This window comes from Lichenostomus cassidix, chromosome 4 (genome assembly GCF_008360975.1).
Source record: "Lichenostomus cassidix isolate B80296 chromosome 4, HeHo_3.0, whole genome shotgun sequence".
NCBI lineage: Eukaryota > Metazoa > Chordata > Aves > Passeriformes > Meliphagidae > Lichenostomus > Lichenostomus cassidix.
In genome coordinates, this window is record NC_139484.1 from 51637826 (window position 1) to 51665051 (window position 27226).

At 37.2% G+C, this 27226-nt stretch overlaps 1 long non-coding RNA gene across 3 annotated transcripts; it reads left to right on the plus strand.

Moving 5' to 3' along the window:
- The first annotated feature begins 196 nt into the window (after positions 1-196).
- LOC146438480 (uncharacterized) lies at positions 197-26251 on the plus strand. Of its 3 annotated transcripts, none has more exons than XR_014851790.1 (5): positions 197-1160; positions 4819-4966; positions 9963-10066; positions 17040-17203; positions 21652-26251. It is a non-coding gene; the product is annotated as an uncharacterized LOC146438480 (long non-coding RNA). The 3 variants fall into 3 exon arrangements; XR_014851791.1 differs by having other exon boundaries at positions 199-1160; positions 25156-26248; XR_014851792.1 differs by lacking the exon at positions 4819-4966 and having other exon boundaries at positions 200-1160.
- Positions 26252-27226: the final 975 nt, after the last annotated feature.

Genomic DNA, 27226 nt, shown 5'->3' on the forward strand with positions numbered 1-27226 from the left:
TCCTGGTTATAAATGGCTATTCTGAATTAAAAACGCATGCAGACGAATGTAGCGAAATGCCTCTCTTTCATCGCGATGACATATCTGAGCGAAAAGCGGCCGGATATGTTGAGGTGGTTCAAAGCAACGGTCACAGCGTGTCTTTGTCATTTGGGGCGGTGAGTGATTGTAGGGGGGAGGGAAGGTTGCCACCTCTTTCCTTGAGGAGTCCAAAGACACAGAGGGGCAGAGCCGCGCCGCATGGAGTCGGCGCTAGGGAGGGAGGGACTGCTCCCTCTCCGGAGGGCTGCAGGGCTGCTCCTCCGGCGCTTCCTCCGGCCCTGGCACCGGCCCCGGCCGCTCTCCCTGCCTCGCCAGAACACGAAAACCCTCCCCCGCCGATGCTGGAGACACTCGGCTTTCTATCTGCAGCATCAGCGAGAAAGCCCAGCTCGGCGCAGGCTCAGTGCTCACCGCCGCAGTCCCGGACGGAGGAGGGGGGTTCGGGAGCGCAGCATCTTCGCAGCGGGTTAAGTAGGATTAGTACCAAATCCCTATTATATTTGCCAAGCAACTTGAATTTATCAAAATTCCCCCTCGCTGTTCTGGAGCTCCGAGAGGAGGAAATTTTGCTCACGGTGTAAGATCCAGACATGCCAGTACGTAGGAATACCAGCATACTGCATTACACTGGCTCCCTGCACTGGAAACACAATCGCGACCCGCAGCTCCCGCTGTTGCCTTCCCTTTGTGTTTTTAAACGCAGCCAGGAAACTTAATGTATTCGCCAGGGAAGGGGCGGGATAAGAGCGTTTTTAACCTCCCCGCCATAAACTTTAATCGGATTCCGGGCTGTTGCACGGCATGGACGCTCGCCTCTTGCCTGCGTCTCTTCCCCGTTGTTTCTACTACGGTCTGCTTTGCGAGAGCCTCTTTCAAGCGAATGAGTGATTTCTTTCTCTTGCCATGTGCAATTGCTCCCCCTTCCCTTCCTACCCTCTCTGGCCTCTCTTACACACACTATGCCTTTCACGCGCGGTCTGCGCCCCCCAGTCCCCCCCTCCCCTTTCTTTCTTTTTTGCAGTGTCTTCACATGCAATCTCTTTCTGAATGTGCAATGTCTTTCCTGCTCGGGAGTGCTGCGTCCTTCACAGTGGATTGGTTCCTCTTTCGGAGCAGAGGTAACGGCCCCCCCTTTTCTATCATTCTCCCTTCCTCCCTCCCCTCCTCCCCCAGGGCAGGCGGCCGGCGTGGGAAATGGGCCCGACGTGCGCTGCATGGTGGATGGCCGTGCTGTTCCCGGTCCACGTGTCCCGGCTGCCGGGGGGGGAAGGACGGGGCTGTGCTGGCCGTGTGTCCCCCGCGCCCCCCCGCATCCCGCTCGTTCGAGCGGGGAGAGAGTAGAATTACCCCCGCAGCCTCTCTCCGCCTCCCCGGCCCCGCAGACTCCCGGTCCCGCGGCCCGAGCGCCCGCAGCTCCCCGGGTGTCGGGAGGAACGAGCCCAGCTGTTTCAGGCGGGGGAGGTTTGTCCCTCTCGGGCAAATCTGTTGCGCAGTGTAACTCCCCCCTTCCCCGGCTGCCCCCCCTCCGATGCACACAGACGCCCACACGCGCTCAGACACCACACGGCATTTGTCCTCCTGATCTGGTGAGATCAAGTGGGAAGAGGGATCACAAATGTAATCGTCTGTAATAAATAAAATAGCCCGAGATGCTGGTGATATACAGAGGGGAAATAGGAGCTTGTGTCCTTAAAGGGAACATCTGATAAGGCCACCGAAGTGGCATCTTGCGTGTGGGAAGGAATCCGTCTTGCTGACAATCGCAGCCTGCTGTACGTGGGGAAATCCTAAAGCAGCCTGGGAGCTTCCCCGGCTCTCTGCATCCCCCCCCCCCAGCTCCCGATGCTCTGCAGTGAGGCTTTGTTGTTGTTGTTGTAGTTGTTGATTGGAAAGACAGGGGTCATCGTTAAAATATGCAGATATAATTAATGGCTGGTTTGTCTTCATGTGTTGGCTGAGCCCGGCTTCTGCAGCCGGCAGCCGAACTCGCGTCCGCAGCCCACGGACAATTTGGTTTTCTCAGTTTAGGAATGTCGGTGGCTCTCACTGGAAAATTACTTCTGGGATTTGCAGTGGGAATCCATCTCTGGTTAAAGAGAGACAGATTATTTACATATCCATACCACTGCATGCATTAACAAATACATATTACATATTACTATTTGCGCTCACAAATGAAAAAAGAAGCTTCAGAAGGGAAAAGAAAAATCATATTGGCTTGAAAGTAACGTATTCATAATAATACGTGGAAAAGGTTAAATACAGTAAACATGACAGAAAATTCGAAAGCAGGGTAAAAACAAGGACAGAACCCCCACATGAATCAGTTAAAGCCATTTGACGGAGAGGAGAAACTAACTCGAGAACTCCACCAAGGGACAAGCAGCTGAAATGACACCACAGCAGCACGGAGCCCGCGGTGACCTTTCATCTCTCTAAAGTGTCTTGCTGATCTGGTGCAATTCTGTCGTGACCTCTTCACTCCCTTCCCTACCACAGCTGCCCTCTGGCCGCCTCGGAGCTCCCTGAGTTCCCTGCAGCGAATATACTGGGAGCCCAGCTGAGTTACAGGGAGTGCTGACACTTGGCCGGTGTCTTTCACAGCTTTGCAAATATGCTTGCTGTGTAGTAGCATGTAATAGGCAGCAGTGATTAAATTATTCATTGCAGCAGCAGCCTTTCTGATGGACGTTAAAAATTAAGAGTTTAAATAAGAAACCCACAGATTTGCTTTTAAGCAGATAAAACCCACATCTGTGCTTATTTAACTGAATGCTAGCTAAGCATGAAACCAGTTACTTTGTTTAAATCCTCTCTCTTTTACTCTCTTTGAGAATTTTGAGCTAGATAATGCACCATAAAAGTTACTGACAGAGCAGAATTAATCTGTTCTGGATAACAGTGGTTAAATCTCACATGATTATAATTGCTCAATGTTATAGTCATGTCTGAAGTCTGCTCCAAACGAAAGGTTCTTTCATAGGCATGATTCCATCAGCATTTCTGAGTTCTCACATTTATAAACAATGAAGAAAATTTAGTTAGCCAAGCCTTAGTGATTCTGTTTACTAAGATTTTTTGCAGTTCATATATATATATTCATATATATTCCTTATAAATCACAATTATTAACTTTGAGATTTTCCTTCCTTCCTTCCTTCCTTCCTTCCTTCCTTCCTTCCTTCCTTCCTTCCTTCCTTCCTTCCTTCCTTCCTTCCTTCCTTCCTTCCTTCCTTCCTTCCTTCCTTCCTTCCTTCCCTCCTTCCTTCCTTCCTTCCTTCCTTCCTTCCTTCCTTCCTTCCTTCCTTCCTTCCTTCCTTCCTTCCTTCCTTCCTTCCTTCCTTCCTTCCTTCCTTCCTTCCTTCCTTCCTCCCTTCCTCCCTTCCTCCCTTCCTCCCTTCCTCCCTTCCTCCCTTCCTCCCTCCCTTCCTCCCTTCCTTCCTTCCTCCCTTCTTTGCAATAGAATTACTCATGAAAGGCCATTTACAAATTGTTTGGGTTTTTTCCCAGATGTTGACAAAAAAAATCTAACCACTCATAATCGTGCTGAAATGACAGACAGAATATGCTTAAAATCAGAAGGAAAAATTAATGAAAGGTCCTAAAATATCATATGAATTTTTATGAAGAGAGGCAGATTTTGTTAAATTTATATTTCGTATTCAACTGATAACTTTTCTGGATTTGCAGGGATATAAATGAGTGCTGCACCCAGCCCCATTATTTTATAGATTTAATTTTAAATTAGGCTATTGTTCATTTTCTCTACGTGCAAAGTAAACTATAGAAAAAATTATGGTCAGTTTGCATTAATTCCTATAAAAATAGGGGGAAATTATGAGTCATTAGTGTATATTCTACATAAAGAGATACAATGAGACATTGAGGGGAGATAATTAAAGCTGGACTTAATTTAAATGAAATGTATGAGAACCAGGTAACACTGCCAAAGAGAGAAAAATGTGTTCATTGTCACTGAAAATATAAAATGTGTACAGTTGGTATGCATGTAGATTCACTAGCAGAGAATAGCACAGTTACTTTGGGAAATAATGTTGGGATTTTTTTTTTTTTAATATAATGTTTCCAAGGTGGGTATCAGCAGTGAGCACACCGAAGGTCTCAAAGTGCTTTGTAAATTCTTTCCATTAGATAAAAAGAAGTACAATGACCTGTTCAGTCACCCAGGCAAACCACTAAAAAATGGTTGTTTCCAGATTAGGTTCATTAAACCATAGTTTTGCATTTCCTTAAGTTTTGAAAATATATTCTGGATTCAACTCAAGACTTGTCTTTAAATATGTGGCAGTCATTTCTGCTTTATTTGGTGGATTGCTGGAAAGTCAGAAAAGCTCATTCTGAAGCTTTTAAAACAAGTTTGTATTCCAGAGAACTACACATACAAAGAAAAGTCTTGTGTCATGAAATTTGATGGATAGCAGTAAAATATACTAAACTGTTATAGATATATTGAAACACAGATATTTTTCAAGCTTGTGCTCACTTAGTTCTGTCAGATACTTTATGTACTAAACTGAGTACACAGACTTTGTAGCCATTTTGCTTCTACATACTCTTGAAGACTTTGTGACCTAATATGATTTTTCAGTTCTATGTGCTACATTTTTATTGGGTTTTTTAGGATGCTACAAATAATTTTTCTGTAAATTAAAGTTTTCTGTCATTTTAAAATGAAAATCACTAGAGCATAAAATCTTTTGTCTAATATTCTTAGTGCACCCTCTGCAGCTTTAATTTATTTTTAATATAATTCAGGAGAGTATAAAAGATCTGACATGTCTTCAAGATAAAATACCCAAGTAAGATGGCAACTCTGAGAAGTTCTGAAGAAGAACCTTGATATTAGAATTCAAACCCTGTTGTGGATAATTGAATTCTGAGCAGATATATTCCTTTCTGTAAGGTAATGCCAATACATGTTATTGACTATATCTAGAATGAAATTTATAAATCTACACATATACTCACTTTTCTGGGAGCTTTAATATTTCTGTCTGCTTTATCAAAACAATTACTGCTCTCTGGCTGAAAAAAGTTGTTCTATATTAGGGAAATAAATATGGTGGCAAGGAAAGTAATTTAGAATGTAATCAAGGTGTTGATTGCCTATTGTACAGGCTATTTGGCTTTGTTCTGCAATGTTTAAAACTGCTTTACTAGATATTTTATAACGTTAAGCTTGTCATTTCTTTTTATATGAAAAGTGCAACATTAGAATCATTAGAGGTCATGTTGCTATAAGCCTTATTCAGCTGTACAATGCAGAAGCAGACAAAATTTTTCCTTAATCCACTGTTTGACCCTATCAGAGGCATGACTATTCACTGAAAAAAGGGCTGTTCACCTGCTTCCATCTACTGTTAATGGTGAGCAAGAGAAAGTATGAAGTGGAGTCACTTGCGTCTTTCCCTGAACTAGTTAAAACATAAATGTATATATCCATGCTTATACTGCATAGGTCTAGTGAACAGCTTTGGCATTTAGTCAAAATTACAGTTAGAAGCTGAAGAAGGCCCTGGCTTTGAAGTCATCTGTTCTCCTGCTGTCTCACTTGCACTTTTTGCCATGCACAGCCAGCCATATTTTTATGTCTGCTTTAGCTGTTTTGCAAAGTTTCTTGGTGATCATCCTTTGCATAATTACATTTTTAGTGTCCTTTATAAGAGTAATAAGTACTGTACAGAGTGGGTTTTTATGACCTACAATATATCTAGAGAAATAGAGGTACTGATAAGTTTCTACATTTTTCATCTTCTGATAGAAGCCTGACACATCTTCTAGTTCATTCATTCTGTGAGATGATTAAAAAGTTGCTCTCCAACAAACTAAACCTCATCCAGGGCTCAGCAGGAAATAACTGCAATCTAAGCACATTAAAGAACAGACAGGGAGAGCCAAAGCATACCTCTTTCTTTCCCTCTTAAGATCGTGGGGAAAAGAGAAAAGCAGACTAATATTATGATAAAACTGCAGCCTGCAGCAGCTGGCTATGGTAAGGATATAGAACCTAATCCAAAGCATACAGAAGTCAATGGAAGCACTTTGACTAAATAAGCTTTGCATTAGGCACCTAGTGAGTGAATGATGTTTAAAGCATTCATGTAGATCTTAAGCAGAGGAGCGAAGAAGAAAATTATGTGCATTTGAATCAAAATGCATGCCATTAAAACACTTGGTGTAAATGTTATTTTGCTGACCCCAGAGACCATGTTTATGACACAGAATAAACTGGCATTCCTGGGTGCTGAGTCCTATCCTCCATTAATGCTAGGACTCATGTTGAATGAAAAGCATATCTTTAAAATATATATTTGTATATATATGTAAAATTCTTATGTTGATACTAATCTTAAAGTTCGATACATTATAAACATCTGCAGGCTCTTTTTACCTGTTCATGTGTTTACAGATGGGATTTCTCTCATCTTAGGGCTGGGGATTTTTTTGCAAAATAACACATGATTTTTCAATTTTCTTTCATGAATTAAGTTCTACGTTCCTGACATCATGCTGATGAACTTCCCCTTTACCTCCACTCCATTTTTAATGACATTTTCAGTGAATCTTTGCTTAATGTGGAGGACAGGAATTGTTCATGATTTTCATCATGAAGATGTACTCTACCTCATGGGGTAGTGTTAAACATCTCTTTTTTTAACCCAGAAATATCTTGTTTAGTACTTCATATTAGCATTTTTTCATAACTACATTGTGTTCGGGTGACTAATAGTTCTTCTCTTGTAGATTGGCTGCATCTTAATTTTTCTTAGTCCTTTCCAGCTGATGAACTCACACTTTCTGGCTGAAAATCTAGTTACATTTCTCTTTGTACCATTAAATTTAATCCCATTTCTATTATAGAAGTCATCAAGTAATCTGATTCTTCCTGTTTGTTTTTCTGATTTTGATGGTTCTCAGACTTGCTTTACCAGCAAATTTCAGCAGCATACTCCAAAGTTTTATGATTTAATTTTTAATTTGAATATCAAAAAGTTGTATTGCAAGGCACCTCATAAAGACCCTCTTAGCAGCTTCCATCTAATGGTGCAAGCACCTTACACAATCTGTTGTCCTCTCCTGATTAGTCAATGCTTTATCTTCTCAGTCTTCAGTAATTCTTTTCATAGCAGACAGTGTCAAAAAATGTTTTGAAGTCCAGATAGATGAGATTTATTTCCTTGCATAGAATATAAATTATTAAAGAAAGATACCGATATATGGTATTATCTACTCTTTAATATATTTAGATAGATTTTATTAAGGTTGCTTTGTACATCTGTGTACTCTGTACTTCTGTACTCTTATCAAGAATTGTGCAGACCAGTGCAGTTATTGTCCCCCTGTACTTGTCCCTGGTGAGGCCACACCTCGAATGCTGTATCCAGTTCTGGGATCCTCAGTACAAGAAAGACACTGAGGTGCTGGAATGGGTCCAGAGAAGGAAAATGGAGATCGGGAAGGGTCTGGAGCACAAATCCTTTGTGGAGTGGCTGAGAGAGCACAGGGCTGGGGTTGTTTAGCCTGGAGAAAAGGAGGCTTGGGGGAGACCTTATTGCTCTCTACAATTGCCTGAAAGGAGGTTTTAGACAGGTGGGGGTCAGCCTCTCCTCCCAGGCGGCCAGCAACAGGACAAGAGGACATACAGTCAAGCTGCACAAGTAGAGGTTCAGGTTGGACATCAGAGAGGGTTGTTAAACATTGGAATGGACTGCCCAGGGACATGGTGAACTCACCATTCATGGAGGTGCTCAAGAAATGACTGGACGTGACACTCAGAAAAGTGCAACATTAGAATCATTAGAATCATCTGGTTGACATCATGGTGATCATTCAAAGGTTGGACTTGACGATCTCAGAGGTCTTTTCCAACCTAAATGGTTCTGTGATTTTGTGATTCTGTGCCATTACTCATTCTTAGCTTCAAAATTTATTTTGAAACTTTGCATTCTAAACCCATCTAAAAATCATATTGGGACGTTATTTATTTCCTCTTTTCTTTTTCCCATTTGAAATGTAGGCAGGCCATTTTCTGTTTTCCATAAGTTATCATTCTGGTATCTTTACTAAAAATCCTTGTTCTAGATTTTTCAGATATATGCATTAATTTCTTCAGGATTCTGCAGTGAAGGTTATCTGAGCTATTGGCTCAGAATATTTTGTAGTCTTTGAATTAATTTAATTTCAGATATGATAATTCTTCTACGACTTTGTTTTCATTGATCATTTTGTTCATTTCAATATCACAATCCCTGTTGGGGCCTGAAACAATGTACACAATTTATTTGGCTGTCTTTAGATAAATAATTATAATTTTACTTATTTTTTGTGCTTGTTGCACATTCTGCAAAAGTGGAGCCAATGCTTTCTTAGCAATTTTTGAATAACTTCTAAAAGTTTGCATTTGACACTTCATTAAAGAGTACAAGGTGTAACAGTATGAACATTATCATCAATTTTACTACTGCATGTCTGTTTGTCTGTCTTGTCTATATACTTGTCTATATACTTGTCTATATACCCTATAGATCATCTACATTTTCATCCGAAAATTCACTACTTTTCATGTCTGAATGCATTATATTAGAAGAAGGGCAATGAAAGTGAAGATAAATCGATCATTCCAGAACAAAAGGAGCTGTATGTGACCAGAAGGAACTTCACACTTTCAAAGAATTGACAAATACACAGATAGAAGAAAAAACAGGGAAAAAGTCTCTGTAAACATGGATTTGGCAGTTACAAGAACAGAGCCATCCAGAATGTCAATAGTCAATCCAAATGATAAGCAATACTACTAGTTGCCAGATGTTATCAAGCTGAATATACAGATAATGTATATACATATATAGTCCTTGATGAACAAATAAAATCCATATACTAGAATAAATCATTCCATGAAGATTCTTCTATCAAGTGCCTTAGAGAAGTTTAGAGAGATAGATCAGAATGAGAAGATTAGAAATAAAATAATAGAGGGGTGAAGATAAGTGTTTTCACTTTTTTAAAATTTTGTGAACAAATACAGTAAAAAATTTATAAGGGAGAAATGAGAAAAAAAAATTCAGAAAGCTGATTGAGTTCCAACTTTAATGAATCAGCACAGCTGGGTGAAGCTATTTTTAAAATTATGAGTATTTTATTTATTAACTTGTTTTTCTTTTAAAAACATTTTTGCATTTTTGTACAAAACATGTATTTTTCTTTTTCTCGAGGGGCACTGTGTTACTCATAGTGTAACTTAAGGAGGATATATTTAATTTATTGCAGCTCCAAAAAGTTTATGAACGCAAGGTATTGAGAAGAAAACTTTTTTAGTTTTCATCTTGTGTCATTCTTGGAAGAAATTATTAACTTAACTTGGTATTATTACTCCTCTGGAAGTTATAAGTGAGAATGATAACTATTATGATTTCATGACACTTCAAATAATATATACCTTTTTTTTGTTGCTTATTACTTTACTGAGCTTTAGCATATAACTTCTTTACAATTCCAAAGTTATATTTAAATTTTTGAAAAAAGCCAGACTGATTCAATGATATCTGATAATGAAGCTAGATTATTTTACCCATGATGAAATTTAAAGGCAATCTTATTTGAATATTTTCAGCATTTTTATTCATTTCACTATGAACTTTAGCTTTTAAGAGGCTAACTTTTGGGAGTTTTTTGTCTGAATATTAAAATATCTCCATCCAAGTATGTTGAAATTGCCATACACTAAAATACTGCGTTTACATAAGAGTGGTAAGGACTTTACATTTTTAGAGAATAAATTCCTCAAATATTTTATTCACATTTTGTGTGGCCCAACATGTGGTTAACTAATATTCTATAGACAATTTCATCTCTTTGTCCAGAAACTACAATACTCTGGTATTATGTGACCTCTCTTCTAGGACATAACAATGTGAGCAGGAAGCTGCCATGTTTGAACACAGAGGAATCAAAGTTAGATCCGAATAGAGAGAAAAGGATGAAGAAATGTTATTGACTGTTCCAGGTATGAGTGATGTCAAAAAAACCTTGTGAAATTTGCCATAAAATTATCCTGTTCATTTTCTCTCTAAAAAATGGTAATAATATACATGTTTATTTCAAATTGCAAAGGTTTATTTAGCAGATCAAAATTATGCAGTCCTTATAACCAATGTACGTATCACTAACAGAACATATGACTTAACTTTTGTTGTTTTTCCAGTTTGTTTATTTTGGTTTTGGAGGGGAAATGACCTAGGCAAAAAAAAAAGGTAAAATTCCAAAAACTAATATAAAGAATACTATTCATACTGTCAAACATGAACACTGTACTCAATACAGCACTCAGAAGTTAGAAAATATCAGAATAATAATTTCAGCATACCCTTTCTTCTGTGATTACAATCCAATTACAAGTTTGTGTATTCTTTCTGTGCTGAATTTCAATTTGGAATGAAAGAAAGAAAGAAAGAAAGAAAGAAAGAAAGAAAGAAAGAGCAAGTGAAGAAATTCAAATAAATAAAGAACAAAATTGAATACATTAATATATATTTTTATTTCATTACAAGGAAGAAATGTGTAAGTTTGGACTTAATAAGAAACCTTTATTTTTTCATGTTCAGTATTTGTCTCATGGCCTTACTTATTGCACTTATTGCTGTTAGAACAGCATCCTGAACACAGAATTACCAAATGGAATTTTTTATGATGTATATCACTGCATTGTATAAAAAAATCTAAAATCTTTATTTAATTTGTGAAAAATTGTATTATAATGTGGCTTATCATGATTCCAGTATTAAAAATGGGAAGGTACAACAGACATTCCGGTCAAAACTATCCATAGATTTAGTATATCTAATTTGAGTCTTTAAGATCCATATTTTTGAGGAATACTTAGAATTACATACTTTTACATATCCAAGCCAAAACTCACTGACATAAGCTGTGTCTGGAAATGCTCACTCTTCAGCAAAACAGTCTCATGATTTCAACTAAGAACCCAGATATGGTAAAATCACAATCAAAATGTTTTGTTCTGTGGTATCATGGGGGCATTCTATGCTGGAAGTGAGTGTCAGTCTCCAGCTTTCAAATAAAACTTATAACACTATGAAACATTGGGGTTTGCCTTGATTTAACATCAGAGAAGGTCAGTTCTGTAAAATGATGCAAGTAGGCTCTAATGAAAGGCTATGTGAGACTCCACAAGTACAGGTAACTATGATTGCACCTAGAGCTTCATTTCATAATTTTCTAACTATGAAATTAACATTTAATTTTTTGACCCTAAAAATATCCTTTCAATATAATTATGTGGCATATAGTAATTTCTGTTGCAGACAGAGGACAGCAAAGATCCCTCTCTCTACATAAGGAAATGCACTTAGGTATGCAACACTTTGGGGAAGAAGCAACTGGGGTGTGGGGAAGAACTCTTGAATAAGCATAAGTGGGAGATGCACAGATGGTAGAAGTTCCCAAATGTTCTATGATTCTCTCTGGGCATCTTTTGCTATATAAGTGTGATAGCATTTGTTAGAAGGCATGATTAAGGCTTTGTAGGCTTCACAGATGGAATGTAATTTAGTGAAAAGACTTGCAAGAAGGAAGATTTAGACATGAAATGTATTCCACGAGAGGAAGGGGTCAGGTCCAGAGAGGCAACGCAGATACAATAACTAAATATTTTCTATAAACTTATCTGTGAAAGAAAAGACTTGAATAAGTTGCCTTCACTCAGGGATATCTCTGCTTTTCTCAAAGGAATATATAACATAAAACATATTAGCAGTTCAGAAAAGTTATTTAAAGTCATATATTCAATTAAATAACCTATTAGGTTACAGCAAAACTTCTACCCTTTCAACTTGGAGCAAGCCTCATATCCACTGTGTTGCATATGTCTGGTAAGAAGAAAGAACCTTGATGACACAGAGCAGTAAACTTCAAAATGGAAATAAACTTCTATTTCTCTTGACTTCCACTTGAGGGAAATGGAAGAAAGTCATACCAGAAAAACTATTTACGTAGACCCCATTTCAGAGATTCCTGTATAAGATATATACATATGCTTGAACGTGTATATTAGAATATATTTATATATATATATATGGTCATCTGATTATAGCAAGAAAATATTTGTCAAATAGCTGCTGATGTAAAATTTCACAAACCTCAAGACTTGTCAATAGGACATCATAATTATTTATCAGCAAAATACAGAACATGGTCAATTTTCTCAGATTCATCAGTAGAAGGACTTGGAGTAAATAATTTTGGTTGGTTTTGGTTCCTGTTATATGTACTTTAAAAGCAGAAACAGCTTTTAGAAAACAATTTTGGTTTTAATAAGAAAGGATTATATGCCAACTAAATGAGTGTAGAAGAATGCAAACATCATTACTGATCCTCATTCATGCTGTAAATTTAAGGTTTGAGATGGAGAGCAGGCCATGTAGCAGTGCTTTCTCACTACACATGTGCTCTCATCAAAACTGCCATTCAAGGCTGCTGCCACTTTGACTTGCTGATTTAAAAAAAAAAAAGAACTCTGGGCCAAAGTAAGGACTAATCAGTCATGAAATACTGCTTTAAAAATCTTATAACTGCAACAGGAAGATTTCTGTTTGTGATTCTTCATTAAATCTGGTTGTAAGCTGGGCAGACAAAAGTACTCCCATCTTGTGGCTGGTTTTTTCTGAACTTGAGATATACTTTTGAAGAAAAGAACATATCTTTCTAAAACAAAGGGCATATTTCCATTTTAAAGAAGAATGCCAGAGAATTAGACTCTCATTTTTGATGTACAAGTATATTGTGGCCAAAATATCACTTGCTGGTAGCCTATTCTTGATAAAGTGTGTAGTTTTACTGGCTGGCTTTCTTCAGAGTTTTGTTTCCCAGAGCTGTCTCTCCTTTATAAAAATATTTATGTGCCATTTTAAGGCATTCTAAAGTCAATCAGTTGTAAGCTTGTATTATGGGACTTTCCTTTACTTTAGAGTGGTTAATGAATATGTTCCCATGACTTTTAAAAGGACTGGTGCCTCAGCACATTTTCAAAATTATGCCATTTGAAGACATTTCCATTTATAATGCAGCTTAAATCTCATTTCCCTCAATATGTGCCCTCACTTAGTCTATTTTAAGGCTTCTCTGGAAAAAAAATTATATCTCAGCTGCTGCTCCTGCTCTTAATGCTTTCCTAGTCTCAGTAAGAGCAGAAACCAACTGATGCCTCACTCTGATACTCATACAGAGACAATATGCAGACACTGCACTATCCTCCATTCCTGGCTGAAGAGCTCTGTCCTACAGTTTCATATTATCTACACACACAGCTGCTGCTTCGTGCGTCTGCTAAAGCTTCATGCCTCTCTGTAGTCTCTGTGACTTCACATTTTCCCTGTAGCAACTTAGAGTGAGACTAGTAAAGACTACCTTAATTGCAAGCTACTGCAGATCCTAATTGGGGAAAAAAAAGCGTGTCACCTGAAATAGTTGTACAGGCACAGTCCTGGATGAGTGGGAGAAAGAAAAATAGAAGGGGCTGTAAAGAAGGGTAGAAAAGAGGTGGAAGTTATGCTATTTGATTGTGTCCTTAACTTGCTGAGTCAGCAGGAGCCAAGAGCTCTGCAGGGGCACACTTAGCCTTCACATTTCTCCACAGAAACCCCATCTGGCCAACTAAATTGCCAGCAATTGAGAAGCCATGCAGGAAGCTGTATCCAGCTATTCTCATTCAGTGTGAAGGTTACTGTGTTGTGGAGGTAGTGGTAGAGGAAATAAGGAAAATATTGCAAGACTATGCATCTCACATACAATAAAGAAAAGCAGCAAATATGGATCAAATTTGGGCTGTTAGCTGCTGTAATTCTTAGACAAATAAAGAATTAGCCATTCTGGGGAAATGTGTCTTCTATTCTAGAAAGACCCATCATCTGGCAAATTAGTGAAGAAAAATCATCATGGAGAAAAATACTGAAGCAGATTCAATAACCATATTTTAATATAGTATTTGGATTTGAATTTCAAAATCAAAAGCTTTTACTTGTATCTTTCTATCAGGTTATCAGAAAGAAATTTCATGGACCCCCTCTTGGCCTTTGCAAGGACATCTAAATTCAACCTCCATTTAAAAAGCCTAGAAAAATTAAATGCCTTCTCTGGGCCTTTTAACATGCAATGTTCTTTCAGATAAAAGTACTAAACTGAGATATAAACCAGAGAAAAATCTACCAACATTACATAGGAGAATCCAGTAAGTTACGTGGGGAAAGCTCCAGAAGAACGCATCAGCCCCTGGTTTATGTGCTGTAAAACAACAATTGCACTTTAGCCCTTTAGCTCAGTGTTTCCCAATGAGCAATGCTGCTCTCACTGGAGAGATGTGCCAGTATTAAAGGTGAAGTACAGAACATAGTACAGTCCAATGAATGTATTAACTGAGGCTCTGTGCCCAGAGTAGCAAACTGCCAGCAGGAACAAACTGAAGGAAAGAAGATGGGCAAGTACATCAGTGCGGGAAAAAAAAGGGAGATGGGGGAGAAAAAGACAACACTGTCCAGGAAAGCTTGGTACCAGTGATTTGTCTCTGTGTTCACAGTAAAATATATTAAATAAGCCAACATCCTTTGTCAAATAACTTGTTTCCCTGATGATAGTTGTAGCCTGATGTCGGCAGGTTGAGTTATCCTGGAGAGGTGATTTGCTCTTGGGTGGCCAGGTCACTTGATAGTGCTTTATTGACCAAGTTTTCACATGGTCTAAGCAGTTTACAAGGGCATCAGTATTCAGCTTGCAGCACGGAATGCATGATCATTCAGATTCAAAATTATCAGTCCTTTGTGTTTTATGTGAAGTATTTGAGTTTCAGAAAGGGAACTTCAATTTTAATTTCAGATTAATTTTTTCTTTCACTGATTAAACCTAGTTTTCTATAAGCCTTGCAAGGCTTTGACAACTGGGCATGAAAAAGTTTCCCAGGAGCAAATTAGCTGGTTGTTTATATGAACACTAACCACCCCATGAGTTTTCTAAATCATCGGTTCCCAGCCAATAAGTCTGGAGATATGTGTCACATCACCAGTGAAGCAGAGAGCAGAACAGAAACTAATAAACTTCCCTCAAGGATAACACAATATACTTCATTCTATTAATGAGCAGTTGAAGCTAGATATCAATTTTTTGTACTACCTTACATCTATTAAACTCGAACTTGGAATGGATTTCTACTAGCCTCAGTTAATTTTAAAATTTTAAAGAGGTTTACATAAAGCTTTTCATTTTTTTTCCAGAAAGGCTAAAGATATGGACTATTGACTACGTCCTTCCTAGCAATGTAGAAGTACTGATGAATATTAAATCAAGTTACAGTGAGTACTGAAGAAAGTGTAGGAGAAGCTTACATGCTTCTCAAAGCGAGCAGAAAAAGTAGATTTATTAGGCTACTTCTGGAAATTGTGCTTTCTTATAAATCAGATTTTAATACAGAAGGTAATTCTATAATTCTCTGCAAAGATCATATATTAAGGATTTATGTTTATAAAAATTCCTACCCCCCATGACTGTAGTAATAATCTTGCTATATTTCTGTCCAGAATTGGCAATGAATACAAATGTAGACATATTCAGTTTACGTGCTTGCAAAAATTATCTACCAAACAACGTTCTTAATCAACTAGAATCAGTGTCCTTTAAATACTGAGTTTGAATATGTATGGTTGCTTTGTCTTTTTGCAATGTAGTAACAGTGAGACGTATGCATATTTGGAACAGAGTTTCAATCCAGTGCACCTTTAGTTTACCTTCTGAAGTCTTCAGGACACGTCAAAATGGATTTTAGGTTTTCTGTTGCTGCATTCTGCCAGTTTAACACAGTGCTCTTTTACTGCTAAGATGGTTTCCTACAATCAGATCTATATAATTTCCTCACAAAATTTTTGGTGGCAAGATAAGATCAATCACATGACCTCTGAGCAAAGCCCTAACCAGAAAACAGAACACTTTTTTATTGTTTTCCATGTCATTGGGAGTTTGCATACTATTCTGATGAGTCCTGGAGGGCTTCCCAGGGAAAGCTAATGCAGACTGACTTTTTTCCAATCTTCAATTCCTGTTGCTCACCAAAGGATGGTGGGAGAAAGCTTGCTCTCCTCTGGACTTCAATTCTATTTCCAATTCATCAACAGATGGCAGTAGAAAACTCCCTACTTTTGCATCATAAGACCAAAGGCCTTACAAATGACCCTAATAATGTCAAAGGAAGAAAAAACATCCAAATCATTGCTGTCTAAGTCATATATATATATATAAAAAATATGCTCTAAACTTTTTCAGGGCAGCGTGAAAGTCTCATAAGGATTAATTTTATTCTGAGCCTGAATGACCAGAAGCAGCTACTGCTTTTGGAATGACTGTCTTTGCTGTTACCTTCTTCTGTTTTTAAAGAATTATTTTATAGAGGTACTTTATTTTTCTAGTTGTGAACGAATATATTGAATATAGATTATAGCAAATAATTCCCCACAGATAGATTTCTGTGATGAAAAATTTGTTCTCTTATCCCAGCAAAGGCTTTTTCAAATATCATTACTGTGACAGAACAAGTAATTTAATCAGTAAGTTTTTGAGACATGCCTCACTAGATTTTGTCATTTCATTAATTCCTCCCCCTTCAAATCAGGTAGATGGTATAATAAACTTAGAGAATTCTTTATATAGATTGAAACATTAAGAGGCATGGAATATACAGCATTTTCTTATTCCATTTTTTAAAAGATGCTGATATCTTGGCATTGCCAATCAAGGAAAAAGGATTACCATAAAAATTTCTTAGAGGCATTTTTTTCTGTAATGTATAATAGTGGGTGTCTGATATAGGAAAACTCATATGATATAATTCTCTTTTAGCCTCAAGGCACATGAATAAGGCCTAGAGTTCCTGATTTCTATTCCCACCTCTTTCACTAACTTATCTTAGTAATTCTTTGCAGTTCACAATTTTCCAGCATGCTTCTTATGGTGAAAGAAACTGATTTCAAAGGGAAGGAAGAAAGGAAGAAGAAATGTCTCTTTCAAGCATTGCTGGAAGGAGTGGCTTCCTGTTCCAAACATAATTGAAATGTTTCAATTTGCTGAGCCAATGATTTAAATTAAGGTAGGTTTGAGTGAAATCTTCAAGGTGTGAGCACTGATTTCCCTTCAATTTAGTGAGTAGTCTTTTTTAGAGTAAACTTTAAACACTGACCATGTGCTGGCTGTGTGAGGGTGCTGCTGAGCCCCAGCACAGTTGGCTAAGGAAAGTGTATGTCCTAGAAGTGTGCAGAGAATTCTGCCTCCGCACACTGCTCTGCCAAAATGTTGGGGGAAAGCCAGTGTAGTGTCAAAGCCATGAAGACTGAAACAAGCATTTTTACTTTTTGCTTTCTCACTATTATTTCTCGTTTGGTTTGGTTGGTTTTTTTTTTTTTTTTCTTTTCTTTTCATTTGTTCCCTCCTCTAAGGAAAGAGAAAATCTGCCACAATAGAATATGTTTCAGACCCATTATCTGAAATATTGATTTTTACTCCTCCCCTCATCTGTTTTTACAATCTAAGCATTGTAAAGTTTTCCTGTAACTAGGGAAAGAAGATAAATAATATGGGAAGTATTCAAATTATTTAAAATATATTTTGGCAGTATTTTAGTTATATAACTAGTTTCAGATTGTTGTCATTTTCATATAAAAAATTTTAGAAAAAATGGAAGCAACACTAATTATTTGGCTATAGGCATAGTGGTGTTGAGCCTGATACTATCTTATTCCTATGAAAAATACAACCTTTATTATAAAAATGAACTTTTAGTTTAGGTGTATGTATTTGAGTGAGGACATTGGTAACAAGTTTGTTATGTGCTTGCTAAATGTAAATACAAACCAATAATAGAAGATAAAATTTAAAATGTAAGTACTCATATACATAGAAATAGTTGCAGAATCTTCATTTAATCCTATCATGATGTCTTTAATGTATTATCATGCACATTTATTTCCAGTGGACCCTACCTGATTAAATATTAAATATATTAATATATTAAATATACAACCTGATTTTTTAAGAAATTCATTCAATGAATGAACTGTGTGTTCAGACTCTTCAGCCTGTGTCCTCCAGTTCCCTATGCTGTTAATAGGAAAATATGTTAGAGAATGAAAAACTCATCATGTATTCAGTAGGGTTTTCTCATGGTAGTGTTAGTATTTGGAAGATAGTAGCTTCTTTTGTAAATAACTTTGAGATGTGTTTTATTAAAAGGTTGTACAATATTTTATGTATGACACTGACAGTATGAAGTCTTTGTGTTCTGAACTGAAAAAAATTCAACAGTACACCAACAAGTGCATCTGCACTGGGAGCATGTTCCAGATGAATATTAAACTGCTACATCTTTAAATTTACATATTACATTTGAGGAACTACCAGTGTATATGCACAGCATAGAGCAGGCTAGAACCCTGTCTTCTTTCATGAACCCTGCTGTACTGCTCCAGGCACAGGAGTAGATATTCTAAATATGAATGTATTCGGTGCAATAGAACAGATAGAGGGTTTCTGATCTGGACTGAGTACTTCACTAAGAGTAGCTGTATCGTTTCTGGTATGGCAGGTGACCTACATTGCTGTGATCATCCATCCCCAAAGGCCTTGCAGTGCCTGAGGAAGGCTAAAATACTGTTTATTCCACAAGTGGTAATTTTATACGATTGTACCTAATATGTGTGTTGCATGTCTGGCAGTATGATATGAGAACTGTTGGGCAGTGAAGGGCTGGCTTTGTGGTGGACAACTCTGTGTGTACATGCATGTGTGTGAGTGTGTGTGTTTGTGAGTGTGAGTGTGGTGGTGCAGATGTGCAGACAGACCTGCTGCAATCTTATTCACACTGTCTGTCAGTTTACTTTGGAGTAAATTATCCCCACCCGAAGTTTCCCTGAGAGAAAATTAGCTGTGACAGTTCGAAAGAGAGCCCAGGAGCAAACTGACATACAAGCAGTGCGAACAGTCGATGAGTTGCAGAGAGAAGAGGAGTGCTAAGTTGTTTGACAGCATGCAAAGGTGACTTAGATCAGTGTAGCTTGTCAGCTGTATCTGTGTGGCAGTGATGTCCTGAGGAGACATACCCTGAATCACCATTCTCATATCTTGAGTTAATTCTGCAAAGATTCCTGCACAAAACCATGCATAACGTAGGTGGGTTTTTTATGTGCACTGTCTCATTTTTGAAGATATTTTGGTGTCAATGTCTTTCACTTCTCATGTATTTACTTAGCTTCTTGTGCTCAAAACACTTTACTTTTCAATTTTCAATGCAGCTCTGATACAACACAGAAAAATTAAATGACAATTTACTTCTATTGTGAGTTCTTATTTCCAGAAGGGGATCTTATTTTCAAAGACCACTTTTTCTGTATACTGTGTATAATAAACTTCAAAGTGACTCTTTCCATTGTCTTTACTGTATTTTTAACTTCCCTGTTAATTCCTTTTCACAGTTTTTATCCCCAAATCCTACTTTTGTCTTGTTTTAGCCCGTTATTAGAAAATTATGTTTATCTCTGTACTTTCCCCTTATCCAACTTCTGTAAGAAATTTTATTTCAGTAAGTGTGGTAAATTTTACTAGTATTCATCTTGTATTGTATAATTCATGGCTGTCTTTTAAAAAGAAACATTTTCTTCATTCATTTACAGAGATTAGACTGAAAAAAAAATATGTTAACTTTTGGGAACATGCACTGTAAACTGTAAACTTCTTTCCTTTTCAATTTCCTTAACCATAAGAAATCGTGTGTCTGTAACAAATTCAAAGTATTCCTGTGTTGTGGAAAATCTTGTCATTTCAAACACTCCTTTCTTAAAATACAGTTGAAAAAATATGACTAACAATAGAATATGAATTTTTAGACACTAGAATAAAGTATTCATGGTCAGATTCATATTGGACAATCAAAGTGTACTTTAAAGCTGAAATTAAATCCTACATTCAAACCAACACTTCAGAATGTCTCTGTTAGCATGAATTCATAATAGAGAAACCCTGATTTTGGATTACCAAATCTCTTTTACACTGTCTAAGAGGGAGAAGAAGGGCTTTGGCCAGAATTAGAGGCAGGAAAGAACCCAATGCTAAACTTCCAAACAGCCCACTTTTCAAATTTGTTTTTTGTTCAGTGTATCTCTGGTATGGAATGATCTCAAAATTCAGGCCATATGCAAAGTGTTTTGTCTGCTATGCTACAGAAATTGCATGGTCTTGTTTAGGTCAGGAAATACCTGTATACATGGCTGAACAGCCCTTGTAGGAAGTATAGGTCTGAGATGTAGGTTTTAATCTCTTGCTTAGTTGAATCCTTTTCTGGATTTCTATTTAAATTGGTGTGCAAAAAAGAACAGCTAGCCACTTCTTAAAAAGGAAAATTTTGTTTTGCTTACTAGGTTGTCTCAAGAGACACTAAGTTGTCTCAAGAGATAAGTGTGCTCTGATTAACAAGACACCCAACATCCCAAAAAAAGACTGTGAGCTCAAACTCAAAGCTGTACTGCTTCTTTGTTCGATAGCTTTAGAGAGATTTTTGTGCCGCATGCATTTATTTTTTTTTATTTTAAAGAGGTGTTAAACATTTAAAATAATTGTGATGTAGCAGTCATTTTCTTTTATGTACTGGGACTCCTAAAACTGATATTTATGGTTGAATATGGTTTGCCAATACATTCTATTTTTGGTGTCTTTTATGCAAAGAACTGCAGTCAAGAATGGAATTATAACACCCTTCTACTGGAACATGGAAACACAGCCATCTGGCATGTATGTGTTTCATCATTTTGCCAATTTCTCTGCTACAGCCTATTTTAGTACTTGGGAGAACCTTCTCTTACTTGGTGCTTTTGTCAGAGGGAAAAAATAGTGCAGAAAGGCATAGAGTCTACATTAAAAAGATCTCCTTCTCACAATCTACACCACGCTGAATGATTTGGTTAGGATTCAAAATTGCCTATGCTCACAGATTGTTATATAAATATGAAATTTTTATAGAATTGATGAAATTGTTGTCACCTTCATGATTTAATCAGTTTTCCAGTACATGGTTTTCCCCTGGATTTTTAAAATGCAAAAGACTTGCTGTCTCTCAGTATACTTACGGAGTATCTGTATAACCATGTTTTTAAAGGAAACACAAACAGGAAGCAATTCAGTTGGGTTAAAAAGAATCATACTATATTGCAATTGGATCTGGACAGATAGTTAAGAGTTATTCTTTCTTTTTCTCCAAGAGTACCTATGGTTTTTTGGGGTTTTTTTCACTTTCTTCTCTTTTTTATGGAGTGAAAAGTTAATATGCAGTTTTATGGTTTGCTTTTGTGATGCAACACCAGTCTGGAGTACTTTTAAATATATTTCTAGTTATTCTATTTAAATTTAATAGAAAAATTGCCATTTTTATCTGTTTATTTATTGTTAGGTTGGGCCATAACTCAGTAAATGGAAACAGGAATTCCTTCTATTTAAGCACTCTAGGGTATGTGTGTAGTTCTAGGAAGTCTTAATCAGCTCTGTTCCACACAGGTACTGGATTTGTGAAGATTATTACAGACAGCTACCAACAACAAATTGAAGTCTTATTTCTCACTCATACTTTGATTCCAGACAGACGAAGATCATCCCGTTCATCTTCTATCTTTGCCTTCTAGAATGGGAATGAGTTAAAGAATGTGCAACATCCACTTAATTTTGCATATTCTTGTATTGCTTTAAGTCTCCCTTACTGCAATGCATGGGCATCTCACTGAACTTGAAATCCAGCTGCTACATAGGGCCTTTTCAAAAAATCTCTGAGTAATTCTCAAAAGTTAGAAAGGCAAGGCCAGCTGATGTCAGGAACATTTCAGACCAGGTATGAAAATAATACCAGCCTCTGAGCTATTGCTTGGAAATTAGCTCCAGTCCACACTTTTAGTATGTTTTAAGTACTTCATACTTTGTGGCTCTGGTCACATAAGCTATTATTTTCCTTCTGTTCTGAAGCTGTATTAGAACTGGCCATCTTTTCTGCATGTGACATGCAGAGAATGATGACACAGAGGTGTAATCAGAGAATTTTTGCATCTACCATTCCCTAGTTGGGGAACAGGTATCTGCTTCTTATTACAAATAAAGCAATGAAACCTTGAAAAGCAAGTTGTGGATAAAAATGCTGAGAAAGTCCAAGACAGTGTCAAAAAATCTGGTGTGTGAAACCTCATCTGTATCATACCTGCATTCTTTGTGTACTTAACTTCCTTTGCCCCTTAACAGGGTGAGGAGTTTGGAAGGCTGCCTTCCTTTCATCAGTTATGCCAATAGATAGGGAATTAAATCCAAGAATTAGCCACAAAATGGATTATAGTTCAAAGAGTCCTTGCAGGAAACAGCAGTCAGGAAAATAGAAAATTAGTCAATTCTCCTGGTATCTTCTGGATCAAGGATTGGAAAAGAAATTATAATACCCCATTATAGAAAGTCAGTACTTTCTGAGGCCCAGAAAAGAGTTTTAAAAAGATGCAAAGCTAGAGTTGATAAGGCTTTTTGAAACACAGAAGTGACTGACAGTCATTAATTTTGCCTTCAGTATTGTGCAACACTGGTTATTTTAGCAGCATCTGATAGTGTCTCTAGTTAGGAGTATCTAAATGTTTTTATTACAAACATTTGTCAGACATGAATGCTTTTGCTATTTCAAACTGTGTACATATGTATTTTTTAAAGATGTAATATCTACCATCAGTGCTTAACTTCTTGGTCATCCCATAAAATCCAAGAAGTCATTCAGGTCTGAATCAGAAATCAGTGATGTTGCTGAAATACCTCATTGAATCACCATGAATCGTCACTGAAAAAGGTTCAGCTACTGGGGAAGACAGGAAGCAAATAATTTTTAGCACCACAATAGAATGAGCAATTTTGTTTTCATTTATTCTCTACTGAGGTCTTTTAGTGCTATATCTACTGCTGCTGAAATAGTATCAATTCTGTAACACTATAATAGATCACCGACTGGTCAGTCTTAATGCCTTTGAGACAAACCAGCTCAGAAAGTCTGGCAAGTTATTTAAATTACATGTCATCAGAGGCTTTATAAGGATAAGTGAAACTGCCATTTTCTGATACCAATGGCAGCAGGTAAACCTCTTGAGTTGAAAGATTTGTCAAAAATGTGTTCCCTCAAGCAGCAAAAAAAAAAATCTTTCACAGAAATTCCATAGGAGAATTAAATAAGAACAGCTTTTTTCGTGTCATTTACAGTGTTATATGATATATCTGTATGTCTATAACAATATCAGAAATTATGGTATTAGTATTAAAACATAAAAAATTGCATATTGAGTCAATCACACATTTAATACAGTCTTTATTTCCACTCCTGTGCCACCCTTTCCTCCTTTTTTCTCCTTCTTCTCCTTCTCCTTCTCCTTCTCCTTCTCCTTCTCCTTCTCCTTCTCCTTCTCTTTCTTCTATTTCTTCTACTGGCATTTTGATTACATATACTGATATAACTGTAAAAGTTACAACGTGCTTCAACAAATTATTGTGACATTTCTTTTCTTCCTTTTGTTAATGTTTCATAATTGCTCTTAGTAAATGAGTAACCTTAAGCCTAAAGAGGTATTTATAATATCTGGAACCACTGTATAAAATAATCATGGCTTACAATGAGACTTTGATTAGCTGTAAGGATCACTGTACCAAAGTTCTTTTTTCAATTTTCAAAATACTGTTTTCTATGTACTTTTGTGTTTGCTTGTATTCAAGACACATACTGCACTTTGCAATCAAGAGAATAAAGGAAAATCAAAGAAATGCCCACCTTAGTGTGGTTAAAAAATACTACACATATCACCCCCTGCAATTCTGATTGACAACTCTTGAAACTAAGATTGACAACATGTAGGATGTAATGAGTGGGAAGACGACTGGAGTGTTCAGCTTATAAAGAGAGGTCTGCCTTCACAATAGCACTAGAAGTTGTTACAGTCATCTGTTACTGCATTTGAAGGAGAATATGATAAACAGTGTCTAAAAAATCCCCAAAATTATGTAAATGCCCACTTTTTAAAATTATGAATTGTATTTATGGATCCCCACATTCACCAAATTGCTTTCCCAGGTCAATGCTGTACTAATGGTATTTTTCTTAAGAAGTTAGTAGACGAAGAATAGGGGAAAGACAGGTAACAATGGCCAGTGAATGGACAGAAACGTGACTATGCTCACAGTACTGGTGAGAAATAGTCAAGGAGGAAAAGTCTCTGAGAACTCAGTTTCTGAGTCTCTGAGATCAAGTGAAAAGGACTAGCTCATTCCCACGCTGGTTAGAGATAGCCAGTCTTGCACAGCTTTACCAGGTCCACACTACACAGTGCTTGATTCTGTCTTTTAGCCAAACTTTGAAGGCCCTGAGAGATCACCTTTAATTAACACGTCTGGGGGACTGTGGCAGGTGGCTTTCCCCCACCTTCACTCAGACTAAAATGCCAGAACTAATGTGAAAACTACATTGCAGGTTCCTAGAGGAGTAAATTATACTAGGAAACTCAGAAGATCCTGTTATTAGAAGTTTTGAGGCGTGACATGGATTTGTGACAGGTGAGTGTGTGATTAGTTTGTGAGGACCATATGTGTAAAATATATGGAGGGAAAACTGGTGGAAATCTAGCAGAGTTTTATTTGCATAGACCTTTGAGATCAGCCCATGAAGAAAACTGTCTCCAAAAGTCTGTGCAGGCCTTGTCCTAAAGAGAGGTATTTGGAATAGTCTAAAGCATAACTAGGGAAAGAATTACCAAAAAAAGCAGGTGTAGATGAACAGAGGTCTAGCTCTTAACCAACCTTCCTCTTTCGTTTATTAGGACAGATGGAACTGTACATACCAGGAGTCAGGAGAGGATTATTTCCCTATAGTGCGTGGAGTAAGTTAGAATTGACTCATAGGGTAACAGCAATGACAATGTATAAGCCTAAAAAAAAATCTCATCATGACTCAAAGCCACATAGTTCTGTGTTCTCACACTTCTTTCCCACTCTCTTTTTCAGGTAGAGAAATATGCCAGTATGTATCAGTCCTGTATTTAGAGCTGATACTTCACAAAGCTCCTGTGGACTGGAGAGCTCTATGCCACTTATGGTCAATTTTCTGGTTGACCATTCTCTAGCCACCTGCCAAGAGGGTGAACCAATGGTTCTACAGAAGTTCCTTGCTTCCAAATTTGCTAGCAGTTATATAGGCAGCAAATGTAGGCAGTATGAATGCTGAACAGCCTCATAATTCCTGGTGTGGGCACAAAGCCAGGATCACAATCTGGCTCTTCAAGACTTGACACATTCTCAGAACACTGTAATACAGTATTGTTATTTATAGGATTTTGGACCTGTTTGAACTTTCCTACTTTTATATCAGAAGATAAAACCTGAAGATATCTTCTATAATCTGTAAGACATGGTGTGTGCTCCTGCAAACTCTGATAATAATTAGAGAGTACAAATTACTCCAGACCTTTCAGATTCCTGTGCTATAGCAATGTCATTTTATCCTATGCATTTTTCTGGTTCTCAGCACTAAAGGAAATTACTTTGATTATGATCTCAGGATTTTTCTATTTCTTTTTATTATACAGAGCCAATATGTTCCTAAATTTAGATATAACACAGCAAATAGGGTAAAATCAGAAAGAGGGTATAGTTAAAAAATTCTAGAATAGTATTTGTGCCTATTTTGGTGTGAAATTGGTTCTTGGGAATTAAAGGATTAATTTCCCATACATAACAGAAATTTAATTGGAACAATTGTCTTGACACTTTTTAGAATCTTTAAACATGGTTTACTCCAAGTTGTGGCAGTGATTTTCACGCATTATGTAAGACTGGACTGTGATGTCTTAGTGTTGCACAGGACTTTAAAAGCCATATTTTGCATGTGAATGTCTGTTTTTAAAATATGGTGAAATAGCCTATTGAAAAGATTCTGACGAAAACTTGCATGCATGTGGAAAAACTTGTAAGCAGTGTGTACCAGTTTCTACTTGTTAGCAAGAATCAAATATATTTCTAAAACAATCTTGCTATTGTTCATTACTGAAATAAATATGCTGGATTGGGAAACATGGCTCTAACCCCTGTTTCTGTCTTGTTTGACTTGAATTAAATTTGACAAGATGTTCAGACATTGGGGAAAGCAGACAACAGAGAGAAGGAGGACATGAGCTGAGACTGATTGTCCTTTGGTCACCATTCTCAAGAGGACTCATTGCAATGTTTAGTGGAAGCACTGCAGAAAGGATCTTCAAGTCACCAGCTAGCAATTAACATTTGCAGTATCACAGTATAAATTTAATGGTGGTAAGTGATTTTGAAACTTTTACACCTTGCAGTCTGCTGTCTTGCTAAGTGCAGAAGCAGAAACAGGGTGCAGAGAAGGAGCCCTTCACAGCTTTTACTCCCTAGCCAGCAATTCAGGAAAAGAGGTTTTAGTACTTATTTATCTCTGAAAAAAGGCTTTTGAGAAAAAAAAAAACCAAACTTTTCCTTTGCTAACTTTATCAAGTTGGTCTAATGAACAAAATTACTTTTCTTCATAACTTTTGCCCTGTTGTTATACTGCAGAGACCAGAGAAAGAAAGGGCAGACAGGTTATCTCCTTTATTTGCTTTTCCTTATTCATACAGGTAAGCACCATATAACCTTAGTTTATTACAAGTGTTCTCAGATAATTCCATACATCTTTCTTCTGAAATATGAAAGATATATTTATACTTTTTCATTCTAACAGGTGTTAATGAGGACATGTAATATGTAAATACTAATGTCACCACTCACAGAAAAAGCAAACCCTTAAATTCAGGCTCATTCACTTTAATGTGTGCCAACATAGGAAACAAGGGAACACATGAAACCATTTTCCTCTAAACAGACTGCTTATCTTGCTCCCTTACCTGAGAGCAGGCAGACACAGAAAGATATTCTTATTAGCACAGAGAAAAACAAACTATAAAGCAGAAGTGGGGAAGAGGCTGATCATGATGGAGTCATCATCCCACTTCTTCTTGGAATGGTGTTGAGTATACACAGGCTGGTTTTAATGTGCACTTGTGCACTAATCCCACATTTA